A 20,133-nucleotide genomic window follows, 5' to 3' on the forward strand; every position below is an offset into this window, starting at 1 on the left:
ATTTTGAGTTGTGTGATAAGTTATAATATTATTCAAAATATTTGTACAATTTATGGTACAAAATGTCAAAAATACTATTTATTTTTTGTAAATAAATATTATTTATTTATCTTTTATCAATAAAATTGTCTAGGTAATAAAATAAGATGTCACAAAGGTAGAATCCAAGTGACTTCCTAAGGTAAAAAAAAAAATACTCAAGCTTTCAACTAACTAAACCTTTTAATTTATATTTTACAGATTTAAATTAAATTACAAGAAATTAATAAAAATACACTCAATAAATCAGACTAAGAATTTAATACATAGATAATATTATCAAGATAACCCTTGCACCCTTTAAAGATGCAAATGCTAGTTTTAAGATAATTTAATAATTATGAAACATCCCTTATCAATTGCCCTCTACATTTCCACTTTTTAAAAGTAGAATATATTTATCTATATTGTTTTTTTTCCTTTACATTTGTAATAATGTCTACTTGAAAAAATAAGTTGCAATTTATTATAGACACCATAAAGACTTCCAATTAATTTAATGTCCAAAATATAAGAATAAATGACTAACACTTGGGGCATGCCATGTTTATTATTAATGTTGCACCTAATTAATGGAGGAACTATTGTCACCAATGCACCTCCAAATTGCTTTTTATCACCATAGCATGTGTAGTTTACTATTTACCAAAGGAACTTTGATAGTTGACCTAGGAAGATTGGTTGGAGGTCTAGACAGCACAAGGGGCCATTGAATTCCTCCAAAGAAAGCATGTTTCTTAATTTCTGTGGCCCCATATCTGTGCCCAAGACGCTTCCAATGCTGCTTCACCAATAAAGCTTTCATTAGATCTTTGGCTTCTTCGCTCACTCTTGGGGAGTTGGGGAACCTCAATTCCTTGTTCATCACATTATGACGAGTTTCATTCTTATCATTTCCTTTGAAGGGTGTTTTTCCACAGAGTAACTGGTATAGAAGAACACCAAACGCCCACCAGTCAACTGCACCTCCATGGCCTTTATTTTCAATCATTTCTGGTGCCATGTATTCCTCTGTTCCCACGTATGAATGAGTTTTCCCACCCCATGGCTCTGCACTGAACTCAACTTCATCTTTTTTCTTCATTTTTCCTCTCTTCTTTGACCCAAAATGTTGAAATCTGTTTTTCTTATCATCGGCTTCTCCATTTTTATTATTCTTGCAATGGTTAGAAACTAATAGATGATGCACATAGAATTGCCGGGAGAGATCGAAGTCTGTAAGAAGAAGATGCCCGTCTTCTTTCACCAAAACATTCTCTGGCTTTAGGTCTCTGTGCACAATTCCAAGCATGTGAAGGTATTCCACTGCTAACAGAATCTCAGCACAATAAAACCTGCAAAACTTATTATATACAACAACAACCGTTAACTGTAAAAACTGAAATTACAAAATAAAATAACAATATAGCAAGTCAAATTGGTTTTTGAAAGGTAAAAGAAAGGTCTTTTGGTTCGTTTCTTGTAGATTTTGAGTTTACTCCTCTGTCTCATTTGGTGTTCATTGAGTTTTGTCAATACAAGTTCATATCAAAGACTATTAACTTTAGAGATGCTTAAACATTACATTTTCAGGTTTGATTCTTAGGCTAAAAGTTTTCTTCGGCTAAAAGTTTTAAATGGTCAAAGTTAAATTATTTTTGCGAGTTTAATTTCTTTCTTACTGTGCGATGTTTAAGGGTGGCCACTTTCCAAGAACATCCGGCCTCATTAATTTATGTTATATAATGTATCTCTAATTGTTTGAGAAAGATATCTTGATTCTCTTCACCTCCAAGTTATCTAATGTTTATCAATTTGATCTTCTTAAAGAGATTATAAAGGTCTGGTCATATCAATAATTAAATTTAAGACAATCGAACTAATTCATTTTGCATATTGAATAGAAAGACTATTAAAAGAAATTATTGTTTGATTTTGATGATGTATAATAGAACATGATTCTAAATATTTATGCAAAGATGAATACACAATCAAAACATATTGCTATTAAGATAATTTTATTAAAAAATATCATCCAATCTTTTCATAGATATCTATAGATATACCTGACTATATCTTCTGAGAAGCGGTGCATCGGCTGTTTGAGTCGAAGTCTATGAAGATCTAGTGGACAATACTCTGTAACAAAATATGACTTTCCAGCTTTTCCACAATGGAAGAACAATGTTGGGAAAAGAGGGTGAGATCTCAAAGACATGACCACTTTTATCTCTCTCCTCACATTTGACATGTTATTTCCATCTCCCACTTTTACAGCAAAATAGGTTTTGGTGTCCCTCAATTCAGCCAAAAACACTGTCCCTGAACCACCACACCCTATCTTCTTAATCTTCCTAAACTGACTCAACTTCAAATTTCCTTCCACCTCAGCAATTGCATTTATTGCTTTCCAGTGGACAGCACAAATGTTTTCATCGTGGAATATGTTGGTAGTATTACTAGCAAAAGTATTGCTAAGAAAAGTATCCGTGCATTTCTCACTAATTTTGTCTAATGTTTTTGAAGGTGAATCTCTGCCTGTCGAGCCCTTTATAAACTTGAGCGGATATTTCAATGCGCGTTTGATGAAAGATTCATTTGACTTCTCTGGCATCTTCTATTTCAACGTATTAATTTCTGAGTTTACGTTTAAAAAGTAGTTATTCTAGCAGAATACCCCTATTTATAGAGGAATATACATCATGGGGTTTTAATGGTAATCTTCCTTCCAGGAGATGGCCGACGGGATACAATCAAGCCGAGGACATCATTTACATATTGGTTACTATTATTTATAGATTTTTGTCTTCAATTTTATTTATATTTTATTTATTGATATTTCTATTTATCAGGTGTACTTGTTATTATGATTAAGTCTATATTACAGTGATTAAGGCTTTGAATGTTGTAAAAGCTAATCTTTATCAGAATAGTTTGTAAATAATGTTTCTTATCAAAGATGGTGCAATTGTTAATCTAAAGTTGGGGCCTTGTTGTAGATGAAATCACTTAGAATGTCAACACTTAAGTCAACACTTTTCCAAAATATAGAATCAACTCCAAGAACCTAAGAAGATCAAAATGGTCACTCATAATTTAGGGAAAATGATCTTGGCTCATTGTGTACCCAAGTGACAATGAAGTTGGCTTGAACTAACCAAAGATTTCCTCAAAGAAATTAAGGTAGCACCTAGAAAATTACTTACACAACAATTCTAAGGATAACCAACCTAAAAAGAGCAAAAAGTGTCCTTAATTGGTTCAAATAAAATACTTTCAAGATTATATAAATGTTCAAAAATGAAGAAAGTCTTTAAAGAAATTGACCCCCAATGCACACAAAACACCACCACTAACAAATTAAACACACCCAATTGAAGGACCAATGCTAAGCCCATAATATTAGCTAACCTCCACATTGATAAAGTGGAAATCCATCACATAGAAAGAACCATTACACCAACAACAACCATAAAGAGTCATGATGTATTATCAATAATAGAGAGAAACATTCTTCACCCCCTATCATATATCATGTATGGAGTTTCTTTGAAAGTGGACATGATAAAGATGAACGTGATGATGCTAGAGCTTGCATCAAACATGCTCTACAAAATTATCAAATTTATAAGGGAGTTCTCATAAATAATGCACATGATGTTGTTGAATGTTGCAAAACATACTTTGCATCTGACAAGGTTGACACATCAATCTAAATGAGTCAAGTAGTACCATGTAGAGTCTTTTGGGAGATAATAGGTACATGTGTACATGTACATATTTTTAATCAAATATATTTTTTCTTGATCAAAAGTTCACCTTGTTGACAAATCTTGGATGTGGCTATTAGCTTCCATTTTGTTTTGCATTCAATGGAGAAGAGAAAGAATCTAGGTATGGCCATGAAACTTGACATCTCCAAATCCTATGACAAAGTAAGACATGATTTCTTTTTTGATATTTTGGAAAGGTTTGGTTTTGGGGAGAGATTTATCTCATTGGGTAAAAGCACAAACCTGTGTCACATTTTTATAAAGGAAAAGCCTAACAAAAGTATAACTATTGAACTTTAATGAGATAAAACTAGTATTATTATTTAGAATTTAAAAATGAAGTAAACTAATGAAATGTGTAGAAATGGAAGAAGTTTAGGATTATTATTTTTAGTGATTATTTGGAATAAGAATTGATATATTTTCCTAATTTTAAATGATGAATTTTTAGTTTCTCAAAAACACTAAAAATGAGGGGTCTAGTTCCTAACACATAACTATATGGAAATAAACCTTTTTCCCTTTGATCTCAGACTATGTTATAGATGACATATATAGCTAGATCAATAAAAAGTAAACATTGGCTTTTGACCTATATTTTCTATTTTATAGAAATTCAAATTTTAAATCACATGATATCAATTGTTTTCATCTCCCACCATATTTTTCAAAACAAATCTATTGTAACCAAAAGGAAAATTTTACATTTCAGAAGAGGACTCTCTCCTCTAGAATTTAATATGATTTTAATTTTCTTTTAAAAAGATTTACTATTTTTTTCTTTCTCAAAATCAACATCTCCTCGAGTGTTAAAAATCGTACTTGTAGTCATTTTTAATTACAATATACTATATCTACATAAAACACTATAAAATCTATATGATAATATTCTTAACTTTGAGCTCTATAAAATGGTATTTATATGTTATTAAAAATAATCATTAAAAAGAGTAAGCATTATTCCAACATAGTTTTCTAAAATAGTTTTATTTCTTTGGCAATCAGACAAGAACTAGTATAAACATGCATTTAATATGAGTGACTGCAAGAAGTTGGGTCAATTCCGCGGAAGTTAGATCCATGAAATTGTACTTCTTAGAAATGGGTACCCAATTTTTAAAAAATCAAGAACCTGTTTCTAAAATTAAGCTTCAGGCACCCGAGCCAAAATTCAAAAATTGGGTACCCGATATTCAACAGTAGATTGGGTGCCTGAGGTGCTCAAATATTGGGCACCTGATTGCTTTTAAATATCAGGTACCTGATTTCTTAAAAATCGGGTACCCAATTTTTAAGAAATCGGGTACCCAATTTTTAAGAAATCGAGTACCCCATTTGGAAGACTTTATTAAACCCCCTTTTTTGGCATTTTTGAAGTCATTTTCATGACCTCAAAAATGGGAGCCCAATTAAAGAAAGAAATCAAGTACCCCATTTGGAAGACCTTATTAAACCCCCTTTTTTGGCATTTTTGAAGTCATTTTCATGACCTCAAAAATGGGAGCTCGATTAGAGACGCATACGGGAGCCCAATTTTCAACCCTACCGACCACCCCCCTGCTGCTAGTTTTTGATATACCAGGTATTTTAATATGTTTTGTACTATTTTACTTTTTTTTTTCAATTTTCAATTTTATATGTATGTTAATTTATTGTTTTTTTCATTTTTGATGTATGTAAAATTGTAAATTTACATTGTTAATGAGTAGATGTTTACATTTTTGTATCTGTTAATTAAAATATAGTTTCATAAATGTTTATTTAAAAAATTATTATTTTAGATGTTTTGAAATGTATTTAATTTATGTATTTATTACAATATTGAATGATTAGATTAGATGTAAATTCATTGTTTAAACATGTAATTTTACAAAAAATATAACCTCGACCTTGTTTAAACTATAACCTCAACCTAAATTCATTGTTTAAACTATAATCTTGACCTAACCATATAGTTATGTAAAATAAAACCCTAAACATATATAACTAAGTACTTAATCACATAACAGCCTGCCAAGAGATCCAAACAAAAAACTTAGTATTTAAAATGATTTTACTTAAATTGTATTCTACTTTGTTTAATGGATCGAAAATGGATGATGTAAACTATTTTATAAATGAATATTCTTTCAGCCTTTCATACCCTATGACATGTATAGTGGATGATTGTGCATTCTGAATTAATTTTCCAAGTGGCATTCGAAACAAATGTATATATTATTTAAATGGATTGAACTGAAGTAGTTAATATTCTTTCATGTGGATGTGTTATTTATTTTACTTTTAGTACTATAATTATTTAAAAATGAAATGTAAATGTGCTTATTAAGGAATGCAATCTCTTATGTTTTTTATAAATGTGAATTATTGTATCTATGTTATTGCTTGCTTAGTAAAACTTTTAATTAGTTCTTTGGATCCCTTGGCTGGGCGTCATTTAGGATTAACTATAATGTCAATTTGTATTGAATTTAACTCTAATCATAACCCTTACTATCATCTTAACCTTAATCTTAATTTACTAAAACCTACACCAGGTAATGTATAAATAATTAAATAACTTTCCTATCTTACCTTGAGTACTAATGTTATAAATGTCAAACCCTAAAATTGTAACCTTATTTATGATAAACTATATTATCCTAGAGGAGCATCATATCTACATCTACATGTCATGTACATGTGAATCTAAAAACATTTGTACATATCTAATTACATCATTTATTGCATAGGAAGGATTTAAAATTTTCATTATATATATTATCCATGCATATCATATCAAAAGAATCATATAGAGATATGTCATTTATGACACGTCCATCATAGATAATCAAGAAGGGTACTTAGGTAATTTATATATATAACACTATATATTATAAGAAAAGAAAAACACCATATATAGGAGCATCTCATGTACATAAACTAAAAAAAATTTACCATGACACATGTAATGAGATCAAATAATATTTGTAAGATTCATCGCATATAAGTTATCTTGATGTATAGGGGTGATATAATCAAAATATCAAAAAATGAGTGATGTCAAAGCATTATATCTTAATATTTAACACTAAAATAAACTAACCCCTGGGTAACCCTAAACCAAATTGAATATATCAAACTAGATTGAAAGGTAACCCTAGCCCTTAACTAATTAATATTATACTTATAAATGAAATTGAATTAAACCATGATCATAAACCTAATTATATATCCCAACTTAATAGTAGAAACCTTGAATCCTTTCCCCAACCATTAACCAAATTGAACTGTTACCCTAAGATTGAACCAAGTTAAACGTTGACCTTAGGACTAAATCAAATCACCCTAAACTAGAACTCAATAATATATTCAATACTTTAAAACAAAATTCAAACCTAACTTTCTTGAATTAATGTTGGTTTTTAATCTAAAAGCTCTAACTATAATTCTATATCTAAAACCAAATTTAGCACTTTAAAACTTAATTCAATTTATTAACTCTTGTCCTAATTGAAACCTAAGCATGTAAACCTAATCAAATAGTACAAGCAAAATTGAACCCTAATCCTAAAACTAATTAAACATTGATATCAAGGTCTCAAAATGATACATCATAAAACAATTAGAAGAGACTTGAACAAATCAGGAATCTAATTAAGTAACCCTCCTCACCATCAAGAGGTGGAGGTGTCCACATCAGTGTGAGTAGGAGCCCGAACTACACCCTTGGATGCCTAAGAATATATCTAAAGAAGTGAATAACTTGTCTTTCCACTGGATGCCTAAACCTTTATATCCTAAGTGATTATTCATCATGTAATATCTAATTAGGAGGGTATTGAAGCACTCTAACACCCCAATCCCTAACTAGATAATTATGTTAGGGTGGACTAATTTCTATTTATCTTGGGTTGGAAGTGCCTAAAAGTTTTTTTTTGGAGATTGGAGATTCCCCTATTTGTTTCCTATTTTCCTATATGGGTAGCCTAAATGTTTATTGCCTTTGCAGAATGGAAGGCCACATAACAAAATATTGCCTTATTCTATAAAAAGAAATACCCACCCCCTAGTGATATATAGTAAGATCTTTTTCCTAATTTTACTATCAAATTTTTTGGTTAGAAGATGATGATAGTTCAAAATGATTTAGAAGATAGGGATAAAATGAGAACCATCATTCCTAGACTGAAGATGCATTATTCCTTGATAAACCCATTTCTATCATAAATCAGCTCCTCCATCCAAAAAATTAGTAATGAGAAATCCCTATGCCAAGTAATCAATGGAGGGCTCATAAAATTGATCAAGTGATCAATGGAGGGCTCATAAAATCCCTAGGTCAAGTAATCAATGGAGGGCTCATAAAATTGATCCTCAAGGGGAGATAAGAATCTCATTAAAAATTAGAGACAGGACACTCCTAAATACATATCATACAAAATTCGTGCCAAGGTCTTAGCCTCTAGACTAGAATATATCATACCCAAGATCATTAACCCTACACAAAAGTGTTTTGTTAAGGATATTTATGCATATCGGATAACTTGATAACTTATTGGAAGACTTTGGATAGGGAAACATTTCTAGGATAGAGTGTAAGCATTCTCAAGTAATTGATTATAAAAATTTCTACAAAAGGGTGGAATGGAGTTTCACTATGATGATGTTGCAAGCCCAAGATTCCATCCAATATTATGTCAAATGGTGTCCTCTCTTATGATTGGTGTCAGGGTTTTACTAAAGAAATTAATGGGGTTAGATCATAATTTTTAGGACTCTCTAGATCAATTATGAAAGGGTGTCCTCTTGCATCCTCTTTATTTTTTATTGTTGTTGACTCATTACATTATCTCCTTAGAGATAACTAGTTGTCTCTAAAAGTTAGAGGATCTACTCTCCAAATAATTAATAAGTATCTAATGTATAGTTTGTTGATAATATTTGTATTCTTTTTAAACTAGAAGAGTTCAACACAAGTCATTTAATGATCAAATTGGACCTCTTTTCTTTGTATCGGGTAGTAAGATTTATGTCTCTACATCTATCTTATTGGGGCTAAATATTGAGTCCCCTACCTTGTGTAGTAAATATGGTATTGGATGGAGATGTCATAATTAAGTGGTTAGGTACCTAGGGATTCCATTTTTAGTAAACCCTAACATATAAATGAAATGTGTCTTTATATCAACAAGAAAATCTTTGGAAAACTCAACAACTAGAACTCTAATTATCTCACTTTGGTTGGTAGAATTCAAGTATGTTAAAAGATTCTCTCCTCATATTGGGTGTACTTCTCTTCTTCCTGCTTATTTTATTTAAATCTGTTTGGTCTTCTATATAAATCTATTAGGAACATGTTGTGGTTACATGGAAAAGGAAATATGAAGAATCGTGCTACCAGAAGTAGTTCACATAAAGAAAGGAGATTAGTAAGTTGGAATGAAAACTTTAAGAAAGTTCAACGGATTGCTCTAGCAATAAAATGGATAGCCAAAGCTTCATAAGGTAATGAATTATGGATTATGATTATAATTAGGATTATTATATGGTTAGGGATAGGGTTCACATGTATTAGTTCATTACCTGACATGATCTACGCTTATAGTTTGCATTAAAAAGCGGATAATATTTAGGATTCAAACTACAATCATAAATAATTTTTAATCAAATCATAATTCTATCTCTAAGCTTTCATTCTAATTGTAACATTAACTCTCATCCTAATGCCATCTATTATATATCCTATAAACAATAGGATCATAATAAATATCCGAAACCTAAATATAATTCTAACTAAAACCATAATCCTAGGTAAGTTCCCTAACATTAAAGGACCATAATCATTATAATAATCTTAAGCTTAACCATCATGAAAACCATTAACATAACAAAATTGTAAACCATAACCTTGTCATAATCTTAACTTTTTTTCATCCTGAGATGAACATATAATCCATAATGAGTTCATACAATCCCCCAGTGTCACAAAATAAGTGTACATGAAAGCAAAATTAGCTTGGTGGCTCCTGTTTTAACAAAAGAAACCTTGAACTAACCTAGATATAATTTTTTGGAGTATTATTTTATGATTAGACATAAAAATTCAGTATTTAATGTTTAATTTGACTTAAGTGTTCAACTTTATTTATTTAATTGATATGATTTTAATAAAGATATGCACATTTATATAGATCTAGTTGATAAATTTTAGATTTAAATTTTATTAAGTAGTAATTTTTTCATGTTTTATGTTTTATGTTGTTTAAACATATATGTAGATTATATTTGATGGACCCACCGCCACCCCCTCCCCCTCCCATACCCCTGCCTTTACCCCTTCCATCTCCATCTCCACCTCCACCCACCGCAGATGAGCTCCATGAGACCATGAGGCGTAACCTCAATGATCTCATGCATGATATAGAGGCTATTCGACATGAGAGGCACCCCCACCCCCCCTCACCTACTACATCTTGCAGATAGCATGCAAGACGTGATTGACTTCATCCATCATTTTGATTCAGACATTGATTCATTTAGATCGTGGAGGGAAAGCATGCATGCCTTCTACTCTGATAGCTTATCATATAGAGAGGTTTATAACTTTCATATAGGTAAAGGGAATTTTAAATATTATTTTGTAAACCCTAAGATAGGTGAAGAAATTAATGATAATAAGCCTCACATTTCCATTAGGTGGTGTATGCATCCACATATAGCAACATATTTTTGGGAGCGGTGGTGGATGGTATTTGACCATCCACCACACGCTAACCATGAGGTGCCCATGTAATTCCTAAGGAATTTATGGGCTGAGTTTGAGTTGGGTTTGAAACCCAATTATTTTGATATGAAAGCATTTCAAGGGCTTGGTAGAGGGATGCCTCAGGATAGGTCTAGGGAAAAGTTGAGTGATAGAACAAGAAATCGTAGGCGAGATGAGCCCCTTGTACGTCTTCCTATGTCTGTTGTGCTTGCTCCTCAACATCATCGAGTAGTTTCATCTACTTTTACCCATTTGAGTGCCCTTTTGAGCAATTTAGTACAGTAGTGGATGCAGGCGGTACATGCTCCTCCAGTTGGACATGTTTGTACTAGTTGTGGAGGCATATGCACAGGCCCCCAGAGTGATCCTGATGCAGCACACGATGGCCATTATGCTAAAGGTGTAGATTTTGATGATGATGTATCCATTGCCCATGGTGATGGCAATGATGAGATAGATGTGTCATCATTTTTTGACCTCATGTAGTAGGGAGAGCCTGGAGAGAGTCAAGAGCAGCAGGTAAAATTTTAATTTTAATATAAATATAAAGTACACATAATTATTTACTTTCTACATACATGTGTAATTGTATTAACTACATTAATTTGTACTTTTGAAATAATAGATGATGGATGATATTGTTCCTCCTAGGAGGCAGTATAGTCTTTTTCTGAGACCTATAGACGTTGGCGTCCCTTATACAATATGCACTTTGAATTACACAGTAAAAATATACATTCAAAGTTGAATTTAATAACATGTGCTCATATGTTCTTTTTATCTCATTTTGTAGGGATTGTCCACATCTACATAGATTGATGTTAGTACAAGTCCTACTCTAGTTACCACTGAGAGAAAACCTCAAATACATGCGGTATGAAATTTTGACTAAAGACAAATAATTTGTATTATTTTTATGTATGTACATTATTATTAACTTATAATCTGAACAATTTTGACTCACATGTATATGTATTTTATGTGTTTTGATTTTACAAATAGGAGCCATATCATACTCATCCATACAGGCCTTGGTATAGTCTATTTTTGACTCCATCTTATGATTATTGTGCTAGCATACCTGTAGACACATCTGTGACATTGGCTACCACTCAGGTATGATATATATATATATATATATATATATATATATATATATATATATACACACACACACACACATGTTACATTTATAGTGTATAAAAAATGTAGTGTACAAATTATGTACTTTGTAATTATTCATGTATATTTAATTTTGACTAAACATTTATGTATCCATAATTTTAGGACTGCGTCACCACGAGTGTTGCTTAGAGCATAGGACTTAGCTAGATGGAGGTACCTACATCGTCATTTTGTTAGAGTAAATAATTAATTATTTATTAATTATTTATTCTATTACTTAAGCTTACTTAGGTAAATGCATTTATTTAATATTTTGTATTTAATGCATGTAGTGGTTAGTTGTTGACAACACGGGAGTCTGTTCCCTTCTAGCATGTTCCACCTTTTGTGGATATGTGCTGAGTTGTCATCCTTATCTTCTACCACTTTCTAGCTTGTTCTACAAGCTTCCATGAGCTCTTTATATACGGGCTCCCTCATTGTTTTTTATAAGGCATTGTGCATATTGTAAATACATTTTCTTCTTGTGTTTGCACATATTGTCTCTCATGTCCGTTTAGGGTTTTTTCCTTGCTCCATGCTCTTCCTCTCCTTGGCTTCTCTTTGATAGGTTTTCGCATGCAGGTGATCTTGGGCACCTTTGGGGTTGGCTTTCATCAACTCCAACACATTTGAGGTCAGTATTGTGATTTATGTACATAATGTATAGTTCATTATGCTCTAAAATCAAATTTAAAAAATGTATGTATTGTAAATTAGAGGACCTCACCACTGCTGCATTTGGTAGTTTTGATAGTGCACCTCCTTCTATTACTAATGGACACCCATCTCATGTGGTATTTATCTTATTATATAGTGAATATTTAATTTATTTGCAAGCTAGATTTTGAGACCCATTTCAATTAAGCATGTACATGATGAGACATGCCTCATGTTGCACAACGTTATCCATCTACCTCACAGGGTGTCTGACATGTGACAAGATGGCTCATATTACACATGATGATCCATTTGAGTCCTCTTCAAGTGGAGTAAAGAGGAAATTTGATCAGATAGATTAGGTCTTGTTGGCACCTCTAGATTGTGTTTTTATGATGTATACACTTTGTGTTAGGATAGTTAAAATTGTATGTTAGACCATGTATTTTTTCAATTCATAGATCATGTTATGATGTATGTTAGACCATGTACTATTTTTTTATGACTTCTTATCATGCTTGTGTATGTAGTATATATTATTATGTTTCACCATGTTTTAATTATATTCAAACCATTTTCTTTATTCTGACACATTTTATTCATGAACATATGACACATTTTGTAAGTATATATGCAAGATGAACAATAATTTTAACTATTTATAGAGTGTTATTGGATAAATATCACATCAAATTTATGCATTGAGATTCATACAAATAAAATTGACCTACTAGATTAAAAAATGTATTGATAACGTACCTAACAATGTATCATAAGTGATCTTAATGTGTTGTTTGGTAATGTAAGACTCATTATCACCTAATAAGATCTATTATGTGGTAGTAAACATATGAATACCTATCATAACCTATAACAGACATAATGACCTATTAGGACTCCTATGTCCCCTTAAGACACACATGTATGGACAACGTACCTAACAATGTATCATAAGAGATCTTAATGTGTTGTTCCATAATGTAAGACTCATTATCACCTAATAAGAAATATTATGTGGTAGTAAACATATGAATACCTATCATAACCTATAATAGACATAATGACCTATTCGGATTCTTATGTCCCCTTAAGACACACATGTATACCTAACAATGTATCATAAGTGATCTTAATGTGTTGTTTGGTAATGTAAGAGTCATTATTACCTAATAAGACCTATTATGTGGTAGTAAACATATGAATACCTACCATAACCTATAACAAACATAATGACCTATTAGGACTCATATGTCCCCTTAAGACACACATGTATGGATAACATACCTAACAATGTACATCATAAGTGATCTTAATGTGTTGTTTGGTAATGTAAGACTCATTATCACCTAATAATACCTATTATATGCTAGTAAACATATTAAGACTTATTAAAACGTATAGAAATTATTATGACCTATTAGGACTCCCATGTCCCCTTAAGACACACATGTATGGATAACGTACCTAACAATGTATCATAAGTGATCTTAATGTGTTGTTTGGCAAGGTAAGAGTCATTATTACCTAATAAGACCTATTATGTGGTAGTAAACATATGAATACCTATCATAACCTATCAAAAACATAATGACCTATTAGGACTCCTATGTTCCCTTAAGAAACACATGTATGGATAACATACTTAACAATGTATCATAAGTGATCTTAATGTGTTGTTCGGTAATGTAAGACTCATTATCACCTAATAATACCTATTATGTGCTAGTAAACATATTAAGACTTATTAAAATATATAGAAATTATTATGACCTATTAGGACTCCCATGTCCCCTTAAGACACACATGTATGGATAACCTACCTAACAATGTATCATAAGTGATCTTAATGTGTTTTTTGGTAATGTACGATATAATCAATAAAATGAATACAATGAGTAATAATCTAACATATAATCAATACAATGAGTAATGATCTTTAAATTATCATGTACAAGTGACTTGTTTTTAATATTACAATCAATAGTAATTTGAAACTTCAAAAAAACATTAATTTAAACATGCTTGAATGTAAAAGTAATGGAACAAAATAGGAGGTCATTACTTAAATTGACAATTAATTTATAATTTATCAAGTGCATACCTTCAACTTTCAAATAGAAGTAAACTCTCATTTTTGAATTAGTTTGTACAACATATTTTACAATATATGTAAGACAATGTCAATGATATATTTATAGTTTAGTGAACTCAAAACATAAAATTGGCTCAACACATCTCTTCAAATGAGGTCCTATAAAATAAAATTGTAAAAAAAAAACACATGTTAATAAACACATAAATTAATATTCAAGGTATTTGAACTATGTAAATATATGTGTAATTTTTATGTACTTATTATGTGAAATTGCACAAGATGTTGATGTTTGATTCACTTTAACATTTAAATTTGCATAAATTGTAATTGAGACTTGAATAAGAGGTATATAAGTTCTCTAAATTGGTATTGACAACACAAACATACATGTAATTAAATTATATAAGTACATATATATTAAAATATTACAATAATGAAATAACTTAAATGTGTTTGATTTAAATGTAGTCATCCCACTGTACCATCTACATCCTCTCTCTTTTCCAATGCATCTATGATTGTCTCATGCTTGTCCATTGAAATTGTCCATAATACCTTATTGGCGGGTCTCCCTTTGTATCTTTCTAATTTGATATTTTTTGCCACAACCAAATGAAAATAGTGTAAAATCTTCTTTTCAGTTTGGTAGTCTTCAAATGCTAGCAAACCATTTCTTCTTGTTAGGTATCTACGTAGCCAGGTGCCAGCTACAATGACAAACCCAATTGGATACTCAAAACCATCATCGTCTACTTGATGACATGTCAATTTTTTCTTAGGTTCCACACATCTAGCTAGCTAATACTCAATCTGTTCATCATTATCACTAGGTGCAATAACAACATAAACATGTCCTACAAGATAAGATAAAGTATAGAAACACTTTAATCACATGAGTGTACATATGAAAATTATATAAATTGAAGCGTGAGATCCCAAAGAAATCTAATTAAATTGTGCATACCAGGTTCTATGAGGTTTGAAATATGATCATAGTCTTCTGATGCAAAAGTAACATTTTGGCCTTCATTTACTATATCATCTTCAAAATGCATGTCACTAGGTGCTAATGATCTTTGTTGCCAATATTCAACCCATTCTATATTCTCACATTCTTTCCATTCACCTGCAAGACAAAATTGACAAAAACAAGCAAGCTCCCTAGTCCGTATAGTCCAAGTGTTAGAATCTGAACTCCTAAATGAATGCCATTTAGCTGACCAACTAATTGTATCACAGTCATATCTTGAAGGGATATTATTTTCTTCAACTAGGTAGAAGAAAAATTTGATTGTAGAGTTCTGACTTGATCCCATGTATAAATATTTGTTACACCATTTGACAATCTCATGTGCATTTTTGAATTTTGCTTTTTCCTCAAATTTTAATTGCTCTCTACTAAGGGCTCTCTTTACGCATGCACCAGCACCATCATGTTCTCCTTTACCATGTCCAGCCCCAAAAAAACTCCACACATGTTGGATTTTAGTTTTCCTATGTGTCCTAGTCAATCAATAGAACATTCTAGCATTATTGAATTGTCTTGTACAATTATCTAACCATATCCAATGTTGTGTCATTTGAATTTGTCTCTCTTTTAAATTATCATAAAAGACCTTGAAACAATATTGGAAAAACTCAGATGAATGGAGTTTATTGTCACTTATAAAAAAATGGTACTCTCTCAATAATTTTTGATCCTTCTCTATACTATCAGGTGCATGCCTATAAACTATATGAACATAAATTGTTACTTGCATTGAATTGTAATATTGTGGTTGTACCTCTTCTTGCAGTGCAAGCATGTAGTTCTCTACAAAGTCAACAACTAAAAGTATAGTACCAATTGGAAATGTATTGTTACATATGCGAAATTGTCCATCAAGCCATCTAGAATATTGAGAGTGTTTAAGATATTTTGGTATGATCACACTCTTAAACTCATCCATAAATGCATGACAACTAACTTTATCTGTAACTAGATCACACCTTCTTCTAATCTTCCCATCCTTCAATGGATATTCAATAGTTTTGAATATTTTTACCTCAACTAATTTTTGTCCAAAAGTAGTCAAAGCATTTTCATGCAAACATTCATCTAACAAAGAAAGATTGCTGCACATATTACATGTACTAGAAAGACATGCATTGAAAAGAAAGTATTGATCATTAGGTGGCTGACAAAACAAACCTGATATGAAATCTTTTATAGTTTGAGGTGGTATTTTTATATCACATTCTTGCAACATTTCTTACTATGCATGGTACCACATATAGATCTAAATACATCATAATGGTAATGAAATTGAATATGAGTTTTACAACAGCATGTGATTCTTTCCTTGTTAATCCTTATGTACCATGGTTTACACTTTTCAAAAGATTTTTGACTAATGGTAATATTTAATACCTTACCATCTACAATTTTTTTAAATAATTCAATTTGAGTCATGTCCAAAAGGTGTTTAGGATGTGGATCATGTATTTTTGACCCAATTCTCAATTTAAGAACATCTCTTGAATTAGGTGATACTCTTGTATTATCATGCCAAAAATTTTCAATCAAACTTTTGACTTCACTAGTAAGTTTCATATCACATCTCGGGAGTCTACCACTAGAAGTCCATAAAATATTTGTTGGATCACATTAAAAGTTAACCCTTCTCTTTACAACTCTTTCTAAAGTCTTATGATTCATATTAAGATATCCACTTATGCTGCTAATCAATCTTTTGTCAAATGTTGATTTGTTAACTAAAGCTGTTGTTATTGCTCATCGTGTTGCATTCTTATCTTTGGACCGACTTCTCTTTTTGATAAAATCAAAGGCACTAGCAATGGTGGATACAACTTGTTTTAAAGACTCATTTTTATTCTTGGGTTTTGCATACAATCCCAACCTTCTCATTACTTTTCACATTTTAGACATTTTAATTAGTTGCAACATTAGCTTACATTGGAACCCAAATTTCTTATTATAAAAAAAATGCCTATACAATCTATTAGCATGTGTCCTAATTTGTCTCCATGAAACCAATCCCTCAAGATTATCTAACACCTCATTAGGAATATGAAAATTATGTTTAGACACTTTACTATCATCCTAACATGTTTGTTCAGTAGTTGGTGTTTCTATGTCTAGATTCATGTAATTTTTATTTTTAGACACTTTACTATTTTCACTATTATTTGGGATTTGAATATCATTTTCAAATTTTATTGGTATTGCTTTTGGGGCATGCATTTCAATTGGAGTGTTTTGTGCATGATCGTTTGACAATTGCTTCTCATGAAGAAAATCTAAATCATTTAAATCGTAACCTACTTCTAAAAAATTACCAATTTCATCATGAGAGAAAATTCAAGGGTTTGGAGACACACCTATATTGAATGCATGATTAGAATGTGCATCTAAATTTTCTTGTATTGGGTTCTCTTGTTTGACCTCTTCATCCATCATGGTATCCTCAATGTCTTTCTCCTTTGAAACATTGTTCAAGTCTCTAATTCTTTGTCTTCTCTCTCGTTGACATTGTGCTTCATTCTCTTTATTTGCTACAATCTCCTCATCTATCAGAACTTTTGATTTCTTCTTTCTTCTTTGTTTTGATCCCATTTTTGTACCAATTTTGAATTTGAATCAGTAGCTTGCAAATTGTATAAGAGGACAAGAAAATAGAATAAGCATGACAGAATTCGTTGTTGCAGATCAAAACTATTATTCAATCATTTCAATCATTGAAACTCAGTCTGTGGGGTAGCTTTTGGGTCCCAATGGGTACATTAGAAATGGGTACCCAATTGCTTAAAAATTGGGTACCCATTTATAAATCAGGTACCAGATTTCAAAAAGAATCGGTACGCAATTTTTAAACAATCAGGTACAATGGTTGAAAGCAATCAGGCACCCAATTTTTGAATTACAAAATCGGGTGCTCGATTCTTGAGACATGAGCAGGAATTTGGTATGGCCCCCGACTTTTGCATGGATTTTTACCTTGGGGAAAGGCATGGCATAGGCTTGGTCCCACCAAGCAATGCCTTTATGATCCTTTTTTTTTTCTAAGGCATTTAATCGACAATTTTTGGTACTGTCGTAATTTTTTTATAGTCATTCCCATTGAATTTTTTGATGAGACAAAAACCCATTATAGGTCTTACTATTTTGATTCCAAAAATGTAAATTTTATAGTGTTATTAGTTTATTTTCTATTTTTCCATTATTTATTAATCAAAACTATCTCCCAAATGTTAAAAAGTGACATTCACTAAAACTTTAATAACTTTTTTATTTTATAATTTTTCTTAAATTAATTTATATGTCATCAATCTACATACAATTCTTTTGATTTTAAAAAAAAAATTGAAAAAAATGAGATTTTGATCAAATTATGTGGTCTATACACGAGAGGTTCTAAAATTTACCTTTATAGCCAATTAATAATTAATTAAAAAAAATATTCAATAAAAAATTAAAGAAAAATATTTTCATCAATCTTAGGTTTATTAGGTAACTCCCTTTAAAAGGATTTGTGAAAATTCATTTATCTGTGTCAAATTATTGTGTCTATACACGAGTGTGGTATGGTCCTGAAATAGGCATTTTGAAAAAGTGGTTTTTAAAGATCCATACCAAAAAAAAATCCATCATATAGGTACACAAATAAATTACATATTCAAAAACTAGATTTCAAACACTAAAAATTTTATTTCTTGATTTTCTATATATTCAATTTCTAAATACCTCAAAGTCTGACATCAATTGACAAAAAATTTCAAAAACAGGAAAAACACTTCCACTTTTTGGCCAAAAGTGAGACCCAACTTCTTGCACTGACCCATATACATTTACAATTGGAAAAGTGCGATAACATATATATCTTATCTTGAATGAGTTTATCTAGATCATATGTTTGAAAAAAGATGGATTTTAGACAGAAATGCTCAAACTTAGTTGTTCTGATAAGTAAAAGTCAAAGGTGACACAACTTTGTACTTTTACCCTAGTCCTAATTAATGAAGTTATCAATTATGTTCAATTTTTTTTTCTCCTTAATGAAACCCCATGGAAATTATTTAATTCTAATAAGGGATTGAGATAAGGGAGTCCCCTTTCTCACCACTTATTCATCATTGTGGTAGAGGTGCTTGAAAGAAGATTTATGTCCATGATGGAGATGGGTTAGATCAAAAGTATAAAGTCCTGCCACCAATCTCCCCTTAACAATGATCCAATAATTTTTAGATTATACCTTTCTCTATGGGATTACTTCAATCAGATAAGCTAGATGCTAGAAGAAGCTCATGGATGACTATGCTAATCTTTCAACATATAAACTATCATAAGAGTAAGATCTATTTTTTCAATATTGGTTGATGCCTACAAGATAGGGTTACAAGAGAGTCATAGTTTTTAATGGGAAAACCTACCTCACAAATACCTTGAATTACCCCTTATTATTAAGGAGGCGATTTCCTAATTTTGGAACTTGATTCTGAAATGTATGCTACATAAGCTTGTTGGATGGAAGGGGAAAGTTCTAAGTAACGTTGGTAAGTCACAAATCCTTGTGGACTCCTTAAAAGGTATCCCAATTTATATCTTATCTTTATTTAAAATATCTAAGAAAGGTGGGGACACTCTTGAGAAAATTTCGTGTAATTTTGTATGGTCT

At 31.1% G+C, this 20,133-nt stretch overlaps 1 pseudogene; it reads right to left on the bottom strand.

The window, feature by feature from the left end:
• Nucleotides 1-655: 655 nt before the first annotated feature.
• Nucleotides 656-2,632, bottom strand: LOC149538462 (serine/threonine-protein kinase D6PKL1 pseudogene; annotated as a pseudogene).
• Between the last annotated feature and the right edge of the window lie 17,501 nt (nucleotides 2,633-20,133).

Source organism: Cupressus sempervirens, chromosome 9 (genome assembly GCF_028749045.1).
Source record: "Cupressus sempervirens isolate cs-2001-9-10 chromosome 9, ASM2874904v1, whole genome shotgun sequence".
Lineage (NCBI taxonomy): Eukaryota > Viridiplantae > Streptophyta > Pinopsida > Cupressales > Cupressaceae > Cupressus > Cupressus sempervirens.